Here is a 14,546-nt window from a genome sequence, read left to right as displayed (position 1 = left end):
TCGTTTTGCAGTGCCTTTCTCTGTAGTGATACGTAGTAGTTCACCTTTTAATGTACAGGATACTTGTTTTCTAAATTTGCTACTGTGCGTCGACAGTTAACACCACTTACCTCCACAAATTTATCAACAAACTGTTGGACCCCTGATACGGTGAATCACTGATGTATTTCTTCCCAAAAACGGACACACAAGCTATAAAGCAGGTGGTCATAATGGTTTGGCTCATCAGTGTATCACCCACACGTTTAAAAGAGCACGCTGGCCTCTTTGCAGCGCTGTAGAGCTGGTATAACCCTCTAAGAGTGCGTATGTACCAGTCGGCTGTATGGAATCAGCGCAATAATGTGGATCGGTATGGTGACGTAACAGAATGACAGGGGAGAGCCGATGTGTTTAGGCGTGCTCATGATCAGACAGTCGTGCTCATAATCAGACCGTGAATGATGATGCCCGGTTTGTGGTATATCGACGCAGACTGTCCAGTGCGTCTTCATAGAATGATCTACCAATCGTAGCGACGTAACACGCCGTCAGAAAAGGCTCCGTAAAATGATCCTAACCTTCAGCGATCGGAGACGAGTGTTAAGCTTGATCAATGACAATCAATTTCAAATCCGACAGGAATCACTGCTGTCAGCGGACGCAGGACCATCTCAACCAGTTTCCGAAAGAACACTGAACATTTGGAGTTGGGTACCTCGCGGAAAGCTATTGGTCACAGGGGCAAATAAAACTACATGTCTTCATTGAGTCAAACAGCACAGGAACTGGACAGTAGGTAATTGGGAGCGACTGTGTGATCCGAAGAGTCGTGATTTTGTATCTTTTCGAAAAAAGGTGCAGGACCTCGAGCGCCCCGGCCACCCAGTGAGATATTTAATCCACAGTATTTGGAGGGAGTAGTTCAGACCAGGGTAAAAAAAAAGCACTCCTTCTTCAGGCCACGAGTGGCCTATCGGGACCATCCGACCGCCGTGTCATCCTCAGGAGAGGATGTGGATAGGAGGGGCGTGGGGTCAGCACACCTCTCTCCCGGTCGTTATGATGGTATTCTTGACCGAAGCTGCTACTATTCGGTCGAGTAGCTCCTCAATTGGCAGCACGAGGCTGAGTGCACCCCGAAAAATGGCAACAGTACATGGCGACCTGGATGGTCACCCATCCAAGCGCCGACCATGCCCGACAGCGCTTAACTTCGGTGATCTCACGGGAACCGGTGTATCCACTGCGGCAAGGCCGTTGCCCCAGACCAGGGGTAGTATTAAGTTTTGGGGGTATTTTTCTTATAATGAGTTGAGCCCACTCTTTCGGCTTGCCGTCAACACGACGAACCAAGATTTTTCTTTCTGCATTCTAGATGACCAGGAGGCACATTTCCACGCATACGTTCCTTTCCTTGATTGACGACCACTCAGGCACCCTATCGCACTATGGCTCATTCTCAAAATCACCCACGTTAATCCTACAGAAAATATCTTGGAGTATTGATGATATGGCATACCTGAAGAAACTTGTGGACACTCTTCCACGCCGAAATGAGGCCATTATTATGGCTAGAGGCGTTGTTATGCGGTATTAGTAACATGTCTCCTGGGGTTATTAAGTTTTTGTTCGGAGTGTCTAAGAAACTCAGGAATAATACTTGAAACGTTACGTATTTGAAGGAGACTCAACGTTTCATAACCAGAGGGTGCTGGTACGTTGCCTGTATGCAATTCGCAAAATTATTCACATGGCCCTTGTAGTCTTCCGCCGGAAGCGGACGCAATGGTGGCGCCCGAGGCGTACAAGTTGCGAGATGCACAAGACATGAGCGTGTGCGGCAGCTGCTGAGGACACGGGTTCGCGACCGGACCGGTTCTACGGACGGCCGGCAGGTGGTCGCGCCCTCCTTCTCACCTGCTGGCCAAGGCTCCGGTGACACACACGTCCGCCCGCCCGCCTGCACGCACGCACGCACACACGTATGTACGCGCTCTCGCTGGGACCGGTACCGTCGCCTTCCCAGCAGGTAGCACCTGCCCGCGCGCAGTGTCACCACGAGCCTTTCGTCGTCCACTTTGGCCAGCCGTCACGGAAGCGCCACTTGCGCCTCGTTGAGGCCTCTCGTGCTGCAACGGCCATTCTCTAAGTACACTGGTGTGCAAAACTTAAGGACGAAAGTAACTTTCACATGTTGTGTTACTGCCAAGTAACATAGCTCGATGGTAATTGGACCGCATATAGAAATAACTGCTACAGCTTAGTACAGAAGGTAACTGAAAGACGTACGTAATGAGACGAACAGAAATGACACTTTCATTCTAAGACAAAAATTACGCCCAAGTCTCCGCGATGTACAATGCTCCTCTGGACATAACATAAAGCAAAACATGATTGTTAATGTGGTGTGTGATAACCACGGGCGTGCAACGTGCTCCTATGCTCCCACAACGTTGGTAAGGTGTCCTTACGGTAGGGCGTTCCATTCCTTCACCAGCGGGGCTAACAATTGCTGGGTGGGGATGCCCAGGCCAGTTCATTCGCCAAATATCCTCTCGTTCCTAGAGCTCTTCTATCTGCACAGTCGATGGAGTCGCACAACATTGTTATCCACAAAAATTACCTTCTCCTACCTCTCCCCAGATGAGGGTACGTAATGCACCCTGGTTCTTTTCCAAACGTGATAATTTGCTGGTCCATGTGTGGAGAGGTATAATTTTGCATGGACATTGGTGTACTGACGCATGAGTGTCATTTTGTGGTTGCATTCGAATTCATATTGAAACGCCCCTTTAGAAAAATTATAAATGACTGTGCTTAAACTGACACACAATATTTTTAGCGCAACGCAATCTGACTTTCAAAAATCCCTGCAAAAGAATGTCCCCGACTAACAATAACCTATACCTTTCATGAATCACTTACCTCACAAAAATCTTCGTTACTCAAACTACCGCAATACAGCGTGCGCCAATACTGCCAGCTAAATAAAAGATTCAAACTACTGAAGGCATCAAATACTGATAGGCATAGTTAGCAAATGAAAGATTTTGATAGAGAACAGACAATATATTTACTTTAATAGTGTTCAAAAGTCATGTATATGTATATATATCAGTTCATCACATCCAGTCTTACAAATTTACTGTCTCTGATGGACACACGTCCAGATCATCCGCTGTCAAAACTCCGCCATCTCTCTCTCTACATCCACCACTGCTGGCGGCTCACCTCCAACTGCGCAGCGCTACGTGCTGTTAACAACCAACTGCCCAACACTACAATAGCATATACTCCAACAATGCAAACCAACCAGACTGCATACAGCACAGTCAGTGATTTTCATACAGAGCGCTACGTGACGTTACCAACATAAAAACCTAAAGAGCCTACTTACATAGCCCCCATGCTCCCCACAAAAAATTTTACAAATTGTTTTGGGCAGTGGCCAATACAGATTTGAAGAAATTTTTCATAATTACAATAACAAAGAAATCAAATGCACACACTTATTGATACAATGTTGGTCAAAAGCTAAAATTTTCTCACAGTCCATAAAGACAGTCCTGATCATTCATCATAGTAAAATTGCAGTGTTTTTTTTTTCTCAAAGTCTGAGCAGTAAAAGAAAATGCACATAGAAGTAGTGGATTTCCATGCAGTATTGAAGAAGTAGTGTTGTCCTTCCAATGGAAAGAAAATGCTGACTCTTTACATGCAGACAGGTAACGGGTCACAACAGAGCAAACCCACAGCAGAGTCAGTCGAAGTTTTGAAGAATATATGGGACGATGCTCAACGGGATCGAACAGCGCACATGGAGGAACTCTTGCAACGAGAGGATATTCGGCGAATGCGTTGGCCTGCTCGTTCCCCCCAATTGAAATACCATAGACCAGGTGTAGGGTGCTTTGAGGAGACACTTTGCAACAAGTCGGCATGTGCCAACGAGCATCCTGACGTGGTCAGCCGAGGCTGGCGGAGTAACGCAACGCCCTACCACAAGGAATCCTTACCAAGCTTATGGCCAGTATAAGGACACGTTGCGGACCATTCATTGCCGTTCGTGGTATCACACATCATATTGACAACCATGGCCCTGCTTTAGTAATGTCCAGGGCACCATCAAGGATCGCAGTGGCTTCAGTGTAGTTACTGTCTTTGAATAAAAACGTAATTTCTGTTCATCTCTTTGCGTACTTCTTCCACTTACCTTTGTACCATTTTGTAGCAGCTCTTTTTACGTATGGTTCAAGTTTGGTCGAGCTGTGTTACTTGGCAATGATAGATCATGCAAAAGTTACATAACTTTCATGCTCTTTGGAAGCAAAAGGTGTTATAATTTATTCGAGGTAATTTCAATTAATCACGGTTGCTTGACTATGGAACAGTCCTTCCATAACCACGAGTTGCTGAATTTTATCCATTTAAGTCTAATTAAGTATAAACAACAAGCTACACTTTAATCATCCAGAAGGTTGGCTTGTAGACTTGTGCTATACTAGGCTGGGTCTTAATGGAGGTGATATTCCGTAGCTTTCCTTCGATCTATGAATTGACTTTCGTTTGAAAATGTACTCCGAACCCCGGTGCCATTTGGTATTTTTTCGCGTTACGTAACATTGTCAGTGGCGAAAGAAGGGAAAATTGACCTTAAAAATTGAAGGACTGTCAAGGGATCGTATCCAATAGCTTTAGGCCTGTTGTATGTCGCTTTACCACTGAGTCACCGAGCCACAAGGCATTCGTAATTTATGTCCTACTATGATTCTTTGGACAAGGTAATGACTATCTTCCACTATTTTTCTCCGAAATTTTCCAGAATGTTTACATTAGCAGCAGCTCTGGCAGACACTGCCGTAAAACCTCTAGCAACTATAACAGCGAGGAACTTTTGAAACATGGTTTCATATACTGCATTCAACATCTGAGCTATAACGACGTTTTACAGTTCTTTCGATGTTAGAAAACTGTGTTAGTGATAGCTATCCTCTCCTGATACTATACAGTATGAATTGTCGTGTTGGGTTGTAGGAAAGCTTCCTTCGCTCTCTTGTGGTGCTGGGAAGGAAAGTCGCGTCACTTTTTATACGGTGACTAACACTTGCAAAAAAATCTATGACGTGTATCTAGACCTTTAACTCTGTGAGTGTCTTCACAACGTCAACAGTTGGCTCCGTGTTCGTGCGAGAACGTCACTCATATTTCTACCGTACCACACATAAAAAGCGAATACCAAAGTGCATGATGTGTTCTAATGACGCCAAGCTGTCTCTCATATACACAGCACGTGTTGGTTGCAGCAAAATTATTACAGAAATTGTCGAAGATTTGAGAACCTATTTGTCTTTACTGCCATAAACATTGTTAGATGGCTTTTCAGGGCATTGAGAGGCTTATTTCATCAGACAAAAAGAGTATTTTTTGCAGCATTATCAACTACAGATTGGTGCTGTCAGTTATAAGAAGTATCATAAATTTTAAATTGTACTCTTCCTCGCTTATTTTGTATTACTGGCTCTGAGCACTATGGGACTTAACATCTGAGGTCATCAGTCCCCTAGAACTTAGAACTAATTAAACCTAACTAACCTAAGGACATCACACACATTCATGCCCGAGGCAGGATTCGAACCTGCGACCGTAGCAGTCGCGCGGTTCCGGACTACAGCACCTAGAACCGCATGGCCACCGCGGCCGGCTATTTTGTATTACAATCGTGTTTTACTATGCTGCTATCTTACGAATTTTGTTTACTCACGACCTTCTGCACGCTATCCATGATTGGAAACGTGAATATCCACTATGATCTACGTGTTCAAGATACGCCTGTCCGGCTCTTGAAGGCCCTTACCAGCTCTGAGGATGGCTTATGTTTCCTTAAGACATTTTTAATTTGATTTATTTATGTTTAATTTATATTAAAACGTTTTTAATACTGAGAATAGCAACATCAGTTAGATGATCAGTTTTCTATAGTCAAAGGGTAATAGATAGACTCCCGTTCTCGTGATGGATCTTTTTGCTCTGCCTAATATCCCCGAGTTGCTTTCCAGCGGCTATGTGTGATGCGGGCAACATAGCTACTGGAGCAGCCCTTTTTCTGTATCTAAAGTTGGGTTTCGCAAACTGGTTTCCGCGGAACGCTGGTATTGCGCGGGTAGTAAGTAAACTAAGTAAACTTTTAACAACTTGGTGGCTTTTTCGACATTTTGACGCAATAATTATTTACTTACAAATTATGATTTCAGTGTTATTAGTTACAATTTAAAATTTGAACTTATCTCTGAATAAAAGAAGTTTTCTCATTTTAAAAATTTCATTAACCCGCAAAATAAACGAGGGGTTCCATGAAACTATCAGAAGTCTCAAAGTGCTCTGTCAGAGGAAAGGTTTAGGACCCCTGGTCTTGAATCTCAGAAATGCATACTGCGTTAGGAAAGATTCTAAGAAATCACTAGAGTCACTTGTTTCTTGAAGAAACTATTATTTCTCCTCTATATTACAAATTAAAATTTTTAATATAAGCCTGAACTCATCCAATTTTGTAAGCCTGTACCGAAAATTTAGATGACGCTGCACTTAAAACCATAATGTTCTCAAGTAAATGGTAAATGCTAATAACAAAGTACGTAATTCAGTGTGACGATTGACTTAAAACTAATTTTCACTGCCTCCAAAATGTTTCCATCATTAAAAGTTCGGCAGCCAAGACTTGTTCAATACGTTCACGCTTGTTCTTCAGCTGACAAGCGAAATTGCAGTGACAGAATAGATTTACGTTCAAGTACAGTTATATAAGATTTTCTGTGCCAATTTTTGCATAGCTGAATTTCTTTAGACTGTATCATCTGCTCTCAGCATTTCTGTATTATTGCTGGATCATGGGATACGCGCCATATGTGAAAAGTTGCCATGTGTGAAAATTGTTGAAATCCTGTCCATCGTGACATGTTCGCCAGAGATATTTATTTTCAGCTGGTTTCTGATTTGGTTAGCTACTTGCATGTTTACCGTTTTTTAACAAATAAATATCATTTGAGTTATGCTCTGTGCCAACAGTGCCGCCTTAGATTTCCAGCAAGATCAACTTAAGTCAATGTTCGCATAGTGTAATAGGAACAGTTACGTGGTTACCCGTGTATGCCACGGGTATAGTCTGAGAATTAGGACTAGGGCAAATGAAGATGCCAGCCAGCAGGCTGAACGTGTGTAGCTTGTTTTGAATACAGTACAGTTAGGACAGGTAATGTGTGTCTGCTCATTGAAATGATGACTGCAGTCATGAGCGTCATGCGTATTAGTTTGGCACGAATTTGAAATGTAGTAGAGAATGAATGTCGGTAGAGAACAATAATTAGTACTTCGAACTGTAGGTTGGATATTGTTTGTGTATTCTCAGAAGATGGTGAAAAATAAATTTATCGACATCAGTACATCAACTTCACACTTTACCCAGATTACTCGAAAAACATAATATTTTTGTAGGGATTTTAAAGACAGTGAGTATCTCTTCCACATATTTGCGGGGCATTAACATAAAAATCGGGATTTTTATTATTTAAGGACTTTTTCACTGTCAGTTCTATTGGTTTTTATTATTATTTTACGCACTTCTGTTGTTGATCTTTCACTTTTGATCTGAAAGTAGCAGAATTTTTATTCGTCAGTGAAGCTTCCCGTGCTTGCATGAATTCGTTGTTCTTGTATTAATTCCTGTGTGCATCTGTATGTGCATTCTTTAATTCTCGCCGTGTGTATGTTGTGCAATTCATCACAGAAGAGTCAACCTAGAAAAATACAGGTTTCTATAATAAGTATTCATTTTACAGAAATTTTAAAATTGTTCTTCTCTTCCCGTCTGAAATACATATTTTTCTATAATTTCATGTTCCTTCCATTGTTTCAAACTAAATCATGAAGAAATTTATCAATTTCTGTTATTTGATGCCAAAGTATTCTTTTTATTTGCGGCCCTCTGGAACCTAAGTTCTATGCGTAGGAAAATTTGAAGGTATTACTCTTGTATACGGCAAAATTACCACTAACAAATTTGCAAACTTTCTTCAGTGTGTGAGAAATTTGTCGAATTATCCTCGTTTTGTAGATTTCTCTCGCCTTTCTTCAGAGACGACCTTTATTTTGATGTGGGATAAATGTATTCTGTGACATACAATTTTAACCCGATGTTTGATATCCTCTCTTCGTCATTATACGTATGTGTTTTGCAGCTTAAGTTGATTCTTTCTATAACATCATAGCTGTTAGACGTTAAATATGTTTCGTATTGGATTAATTGTCTGTTCCCGGATGTTCCTTGATGAAACTGAAGGATATTGTTGGAGTGGGTTGTCTCTCTCTCTCTCTCTCTTTCTTTCTGTTTTCTTTTTTTGTCAGTGTGCTTTTGTCAATCTTACCCTTTAATTACCAAACTAGTAGTTTGTAATTGTCTAATAAATCTCTCGTATCCATCGTACTCTTATATCAGTTGCATCGTCTCTGTCATGCACAGACTTATTATTTAAAGGCAGAATGTGGAAAAACTAATTTCTATTTTTAATTGCACACTTCGTCTGACGGTTAATCAACGGATGAAATATTTTATGTAGAAGGACTGTACCGTGACACTATAAGAATTAGTATGATGGTTTAATCTCTTTGTCCCAGTCCGAGGTCATTGTGGTTTCACTTGGAACTTGGAACAATTTTCTACATCTTTAACTAAAATGCTTATTCGACTGTACTCTTTTCTTTCGATAGTTCCATTAAGGCACGTCCAGTAATGAGGCGTAAGTTTATTATCGATGACAGGAGTAGGTTATTGGAGTGTCCCATTTGAAAGCCTTGAATGTAATACGGAGCTTCGTTAAAAATGGGCGATAGCGGTATATGTCTGCCATATGCAGTTGTAGCTAATATCCGCGTTCACTCACTGGATATTTGCGAATTTGGTGTACATGAATAAAGACCTCCATGGTTCGATCAGTAAAACACAAGACTGTTAATGGAGCTGTGAGAGTTCTCGGAATCTTCGACGTAAAATAGAAGAATGTTATTTACTTTCAGCCTCGTACTTACAACAATATTAGTTATTTTTTTATCAGTCCTAACACGACTACGAATTTGTCGCTTACATTATCACCCTAAGGCTCTCACTACGCGACACATCCTAGGACGCAGGTGTCAGAGACATGCAGACCATCTGAACTCAATCCTCCGTGTTACTCAAGGCATATCTAATGATAATAATTCGCTCATTCCCGCCGCTCCACACTACCAGAAACACAATTACTACCGTGGTAGCACAGGAATCAATGTTCAGGTCCATTATCCCCGATAGTCCTACATTCATCTCTTCTCTTCCGGAAACAGTATAGTGTATGCTTTTTCATATGTTTACGTTGTTTGACAGTTTAGTTGTCATTATGTTCAGTATGCAGTATGTGCTTCGGTTTATTATATTTACTTCCGGAGGTTAATAAAAATATGAAGGCGGACAGTATGCGGTTCTTAATCTATAATGTAATGGGAAACTTTTTCAGTAAATTTCAATTACTTTCACTTCTAAAGCTAATAGTAAGTTAACTCGTGCATCGGTTCGTTTCTAGAAAGTACTTATAGACCCGTTTTTGAAGTTTATTCTGATAACTGGACCTATGCCTAAATGAGCTCTTCATTCATACAAAATAATCTGTCTTCCAAAGGAACCTTTGCTTCGGTAAACAAGTCGGAAGGACATGGTACGAGAAGGGAACTACATGGCAGTGCTTAAGAACCTGGAATCGTGTTGCAGCTAAATAGTCAACAGGCTCCCATGTTCTATGGAGTTCTGGTGATGGAAGTTCAAATGTACTCCCGTCTTCGACAAAAGCTCCAGCCTTCATTCCTTCCATCTTGGACAGATGTTAAGGCCCGTCTGGTGCATAAGGTGGTGACTGAACCGCATAATACTTCCCATGTTTCGTCAGGTTCTATCTTCACTAGTAATGTATAGCTCTTTTGGACCAAGAGACATTGCTCCGTGGTGAAGTAATGTGAGTTTCATGAAGTTGATGGTATTTATATGTTCCCGTTGAATTATGGGAGCCGCCCGTAGTTCGTTCCGTTTTGTCGTTTGTTTCACATCAATATTCTTTCGTTATTTCCTGTAATATAGCAACTGTATGTTGAGGTGTAAGGAGCATCTGAAACTGTATCTCAGTATCGTCGACCGATGTTGTATTTAGGCTAGATAACTTTCCACTAAACACTGACCTTTTGTCAGTCCTCGAGGAAAATTATACTGCAAAACATTTTACTACTCTCCCTTCTTGGGACTTGATTTATACTAACCTGTTACCACTTACGTCTTAACAGTCGTGAGAACAAGGGCATCTTAGCTGTAGGGCATATGTAAACGAGCACAAGCATAGACTGTAACATTTCCAAAACGTCCTTGTACCCGTCATAAATTTTCAGTTGAAGCCAACAATTGCAACTAAATCGATGTATGAACTCAATGGCCCTGTTTTCAATAAAGTCTCGCGGTTCCATACTAACTTTACTTGTGTTTTTTGGCGTTATTAATTATCGCAAGAAGATGATGAGATTTCACGTGTTTCTTGTTGGGAAGACCCTAACCTTCTTGCATAATGAAACACTCCCTCCGCTGGGAAAGTTTCCTCAGCGAATCAGGTAATCCGCCTTGTTCGTGTCGACATCGTTGACAAGCAACTACGTATATATACATGCACTCGCAAAGATCTATGTAAAGCGTGAATACAGTTCTTTGATTAAAATATTAGGGTATGTAACCTTAGTTTCATTCTCTCCCCTTCATAATTACGTCTAAAAACGAGTATTACACGGAATCAGTGTCATCGAAATGATAAAAAAGACAAAGTACGAAATTAATTGTCGATGTACTGATAGAAATAGAAAATACGTCGCAGGAATTATTCACCTATGTTGTAGGTTTTTACATATACAATCCGCTGAGTTACAAAAAAAATTGAGTTTTTTTGCGGTACTTAACCCAGTAGCACGTTCTACTTATCCAGAACCTTTTTTCACTTTTCAAATCATCTATGTTTTTGAGCCATGTCCTTTTTTGTTTTTGTATCCTCAGGAACTTGCAGATGATAGACATCTACATGTACATTTACATGGATACTCTTCAAATCACACTTAAGTGCCTGGCAGAGGGTTCATAGAACCACCCTCACAATTCTCTATTATTCCAATCTCGTATAGCGTGCGGAAAGAATGAACACCTATATCTTTCCGTACGAGCTCTGATTTCCCTTATTTTATGACGGTGATCGTTTCTCCCTACGTAGGTCGGTGTCAACAAAATGTTTTCGCATTACCAGAAAGCAGGCAGTAAAACTGATTATACTACAAAAATTCTGTCTGTAAGTCCTTTGATTAAATATCAGTGTTCAAACGAATCTCGTGTTGTTCGTTTGGACTTAGTCAAGGCTAATAAGAGACGTACAGTATGTGTGCTTATTGTTTATTTTCTGCTGTACACGAGGCCCTGAGAGATCGCAGTTAGAACTATAAGAATTTTGTGCTGTTTAATCTCACAAGAGTAGGATCATGATACTCCGTTGTACGGGTCACCTGGTACTTTTGAGAATTAAGCGAGATACAGGATAACAAAAGTGATAAAAAATAGTTTTTCTTGCCAAGATGCACGCTACGTTGATTATGCGTGACAAATTAAAAATAGCTGTTAGACCGAGCTTCAAACTCAAATAACTGCATACCTGCTACTGAGACGATTTGTGAAACGTGCTCGCGTGACTCAATTGGAAGAGCGCAATCCGAGAAAGGCAGGTGCCGATGATCGTCTCTTTCTCTCTTTACACACACACACACACACACACACACACACACACACACACACACACACAGTTTTCTTGAAGTCAAAGGCTAGTTTTTTTTTTTAGATTTGTGTTATCTGCCACCCATGCCCCAAACCGAGCTTCTGCCCCGGCTACAGTAACCAGAACGTCAACATGTTAACCCAAGAACTTCATGGCTTTGTTTTTAACAACAATTTTGTTTTACCTCTGTTATACGTGACTCGGAAGTCGCATTGGGAATGACTGAGAGGATAGAACTCACCAGATTGTGGTACGGAGAAAAATAGAGATCATGAGGCGTCATCTCTCTCTGGATGTTGAAAGAAAGATTGTAAGTGACTTGTAGGTGTTTTGGTCACCACGTATCAATTTTGAACTTAAGCAAACTGAATAATTTATGCAACTTTTGGCGTGTAGATATTTCCGAAACCAGATAAGAATTTATACGGTCGAAAACTGACTTGTGGAATATATTTATATAGACTAAGTGGTCGCATATAACATATTCGTAGTGCAGTGACAAAGCGGACATCAAGCGTGATAACTGTTATTGTGTAGAAGTTTATGTTTAGTAAGAAAATAGTTTGTATTGCATCCCCAATAAGCAATAATTGGGAAATGCGCTCACATGTTTCTGAGATAGTTCATGTAATTAGTGATCTGTGTCCAAATGTGCGTCATATATGGTAAGATACAGCTAAGGCTCTTTGTATTATCTTGAATAATTCATTTTTTTTTCTACCTGGTGGACATAGAAACTTAGAAAGTTCATGTTTAGTTCAGTGCCTTCCCTGTTATCTTTCACGCAACATGCTTATAACATTTGCAAATATGTTAGAACTGTTTATTACAGCTGTGACGTTTTCTTAATCTTTAGACACAAGTATGGACTTATCGTGTCACTGGTGTTTCAGATAAAAGAATTAAATTATTTCCTTACACTAAATTTGAATGACTGATTTTATTCACATATTCCATTCGTATTTGAAACAGGTATCACGGCAACACAGTCGTTTACACTGAATGGTGTAGTCGATTTAGCTGGCTATATTTTTGTTTTTGGAGAGTCTGTCCTAAGGATTTGCATACTACGGAATTCTGCGCCTTCAGTACTGAGTTTTATGTGATCCTCATTGCCCTCAAATAAATGAAATGTGACGGTACTTCATTTCACCCGATTCACTGAGTAATTTTCAGACTTTCTACAGAAAACGCTCAGCAAAGAAGTTTTTGGAGGACACACTCTTTTCCCCAGAAAAGTGGGGCAACAAAATATTAATCTTCTGGGTTTGGCGATACATCGGAATTGTGGCAAAGAGCTAACATGTGCAACAGCCAAATAGACTTGCGAGGGGATTAAATGACGCCATGCGACATACTCTTAAGCTGATTTATATCGTTGCTTAGGAAGCCAGTGATAGTGTATGACGAAAAATAGTCTATGAAAATGAAGTAGTGAACTTCCGATACTAATACTTATCCACAAAACTGGCGTATTTTCATCCAGTCAGTCGGGTGCAAGAACTTATTACTTCACGCTGATTCATGAAGTAGCTATGTAGCGTGAGGCTTGTGCTATTACTGTATTAGTGTGCAATATTTTAATAACATGTTGCTCATTCGCTGAAAAGAGTAAATGAAATGATTGAACTAGAGATCAATGTGATGACACTGTTAACGTTTAAGGCAACCTATGTTATCCGTGGTTTGCTAGGAAAGGGAACATAATGTTTTTCATGACTGAATGTTTCGAAGAATTCAGTGGCTTTTTTTATGTTCTTACTTTGTGTGGTCTAACATCATTGTTGCTGTATTACGCTGATTTCATTGGGTTGGTTGGGTTGTTTTTGGGGAAGGAGACCAGACAGCGAGATCATCGGTCTCATCGGATTAGGGAAGGATGGGGAAGGAAGTCGGCCGTGCCCTTTCAGAGGAACCATCCCGGCATTCACCTGGAGTGATTTAGGGAAATCGCGGAAAACCTAAATCAGGATGGCTGGACGCGCGATTGAACCGTCGTCTTCCCGAATGCGAGTCCAGTGTGCTAATTTCATTATTTTTAGAATATGTGTTCTTTGTTGAACTGTTTTAATTGTTAGCGAGCGGGTACCAATAGTCAGCGGCCACAGACGAAGCAATGATTAAACTAGTCAAATTCAATCCTCCAGTTTTTTTTCCTTTACTGAAACCTCCCATTTCACTTCTTAATATTTCATTACAAACAACATTAATAGTAATCTGTGTCATATACAGCAGTATATGTCCTCTTCTAGGATCGATGCTCTCGAGTTCATGTCACAACGCCCAAGTGACGAAACCAGTGGACCTTATGAACTATCCCCCCAAGAGTATGCCTATTTTACCTCCTATGTTGTTTAACATCTGTTAGTCTTATACTTTGCCGTCGACTTGAAATTAAGGTCCTTCCCTGACACAACTTTTTTAGATCTTTAAAATCAATTTAGACTCTACATTTAATTTCCATTTAAAGCTATTATACCAGCGTTATACTTTGAAAGTTCTGTGTTTCATAGTTCAAAAAAATGGCTCTGAGCACTATGCGACTTAACTTGTGAGGTCATCAGTCGCCTAGAACTTAGAACTAATTAAACCTAACTAACCTAAGGACATCACACACATCCATGCCCGAGGCAAGATTCGAACCTGCGACCGTAGCGGTCGCTCGGCTCCAGACTGTAGCGCCTTGAACCGCAC

General features: G+C 40.8%; 1 pseudogene; it reads right to left on the bottom strand.

The window, feature by feature from the left end:
* Positions 1–1,126: 1,126 nt before the first annotated feature.
* Positions 1,127–1,244, bottom strand: LOC124608129 (annotated as a pseudogene).
* Between the last annotated feature and the right edge of the window lie 13,302 nt (positions 1,245–14,546).

This window comes from Schistocerca americana, chromosome 3 (assembly GCF_021461395.2).
Source record: "Schistocerca americana isolate TAMUIC-IGC-003095 chromosome 3, iqSchAmer2.1, whole genome shotgun sequence".
NCBI lineage: Eukaryota > Metazoa > Arthropoda > Insecta > Orthoptera > Acrididae > Schistocerca > Schistocerca americana.
The sequence above is the reverse complement of the archived record's forward strand: the minus strand, read 5'-3'. Positions and strand labels throughout refer to the sequence as shown.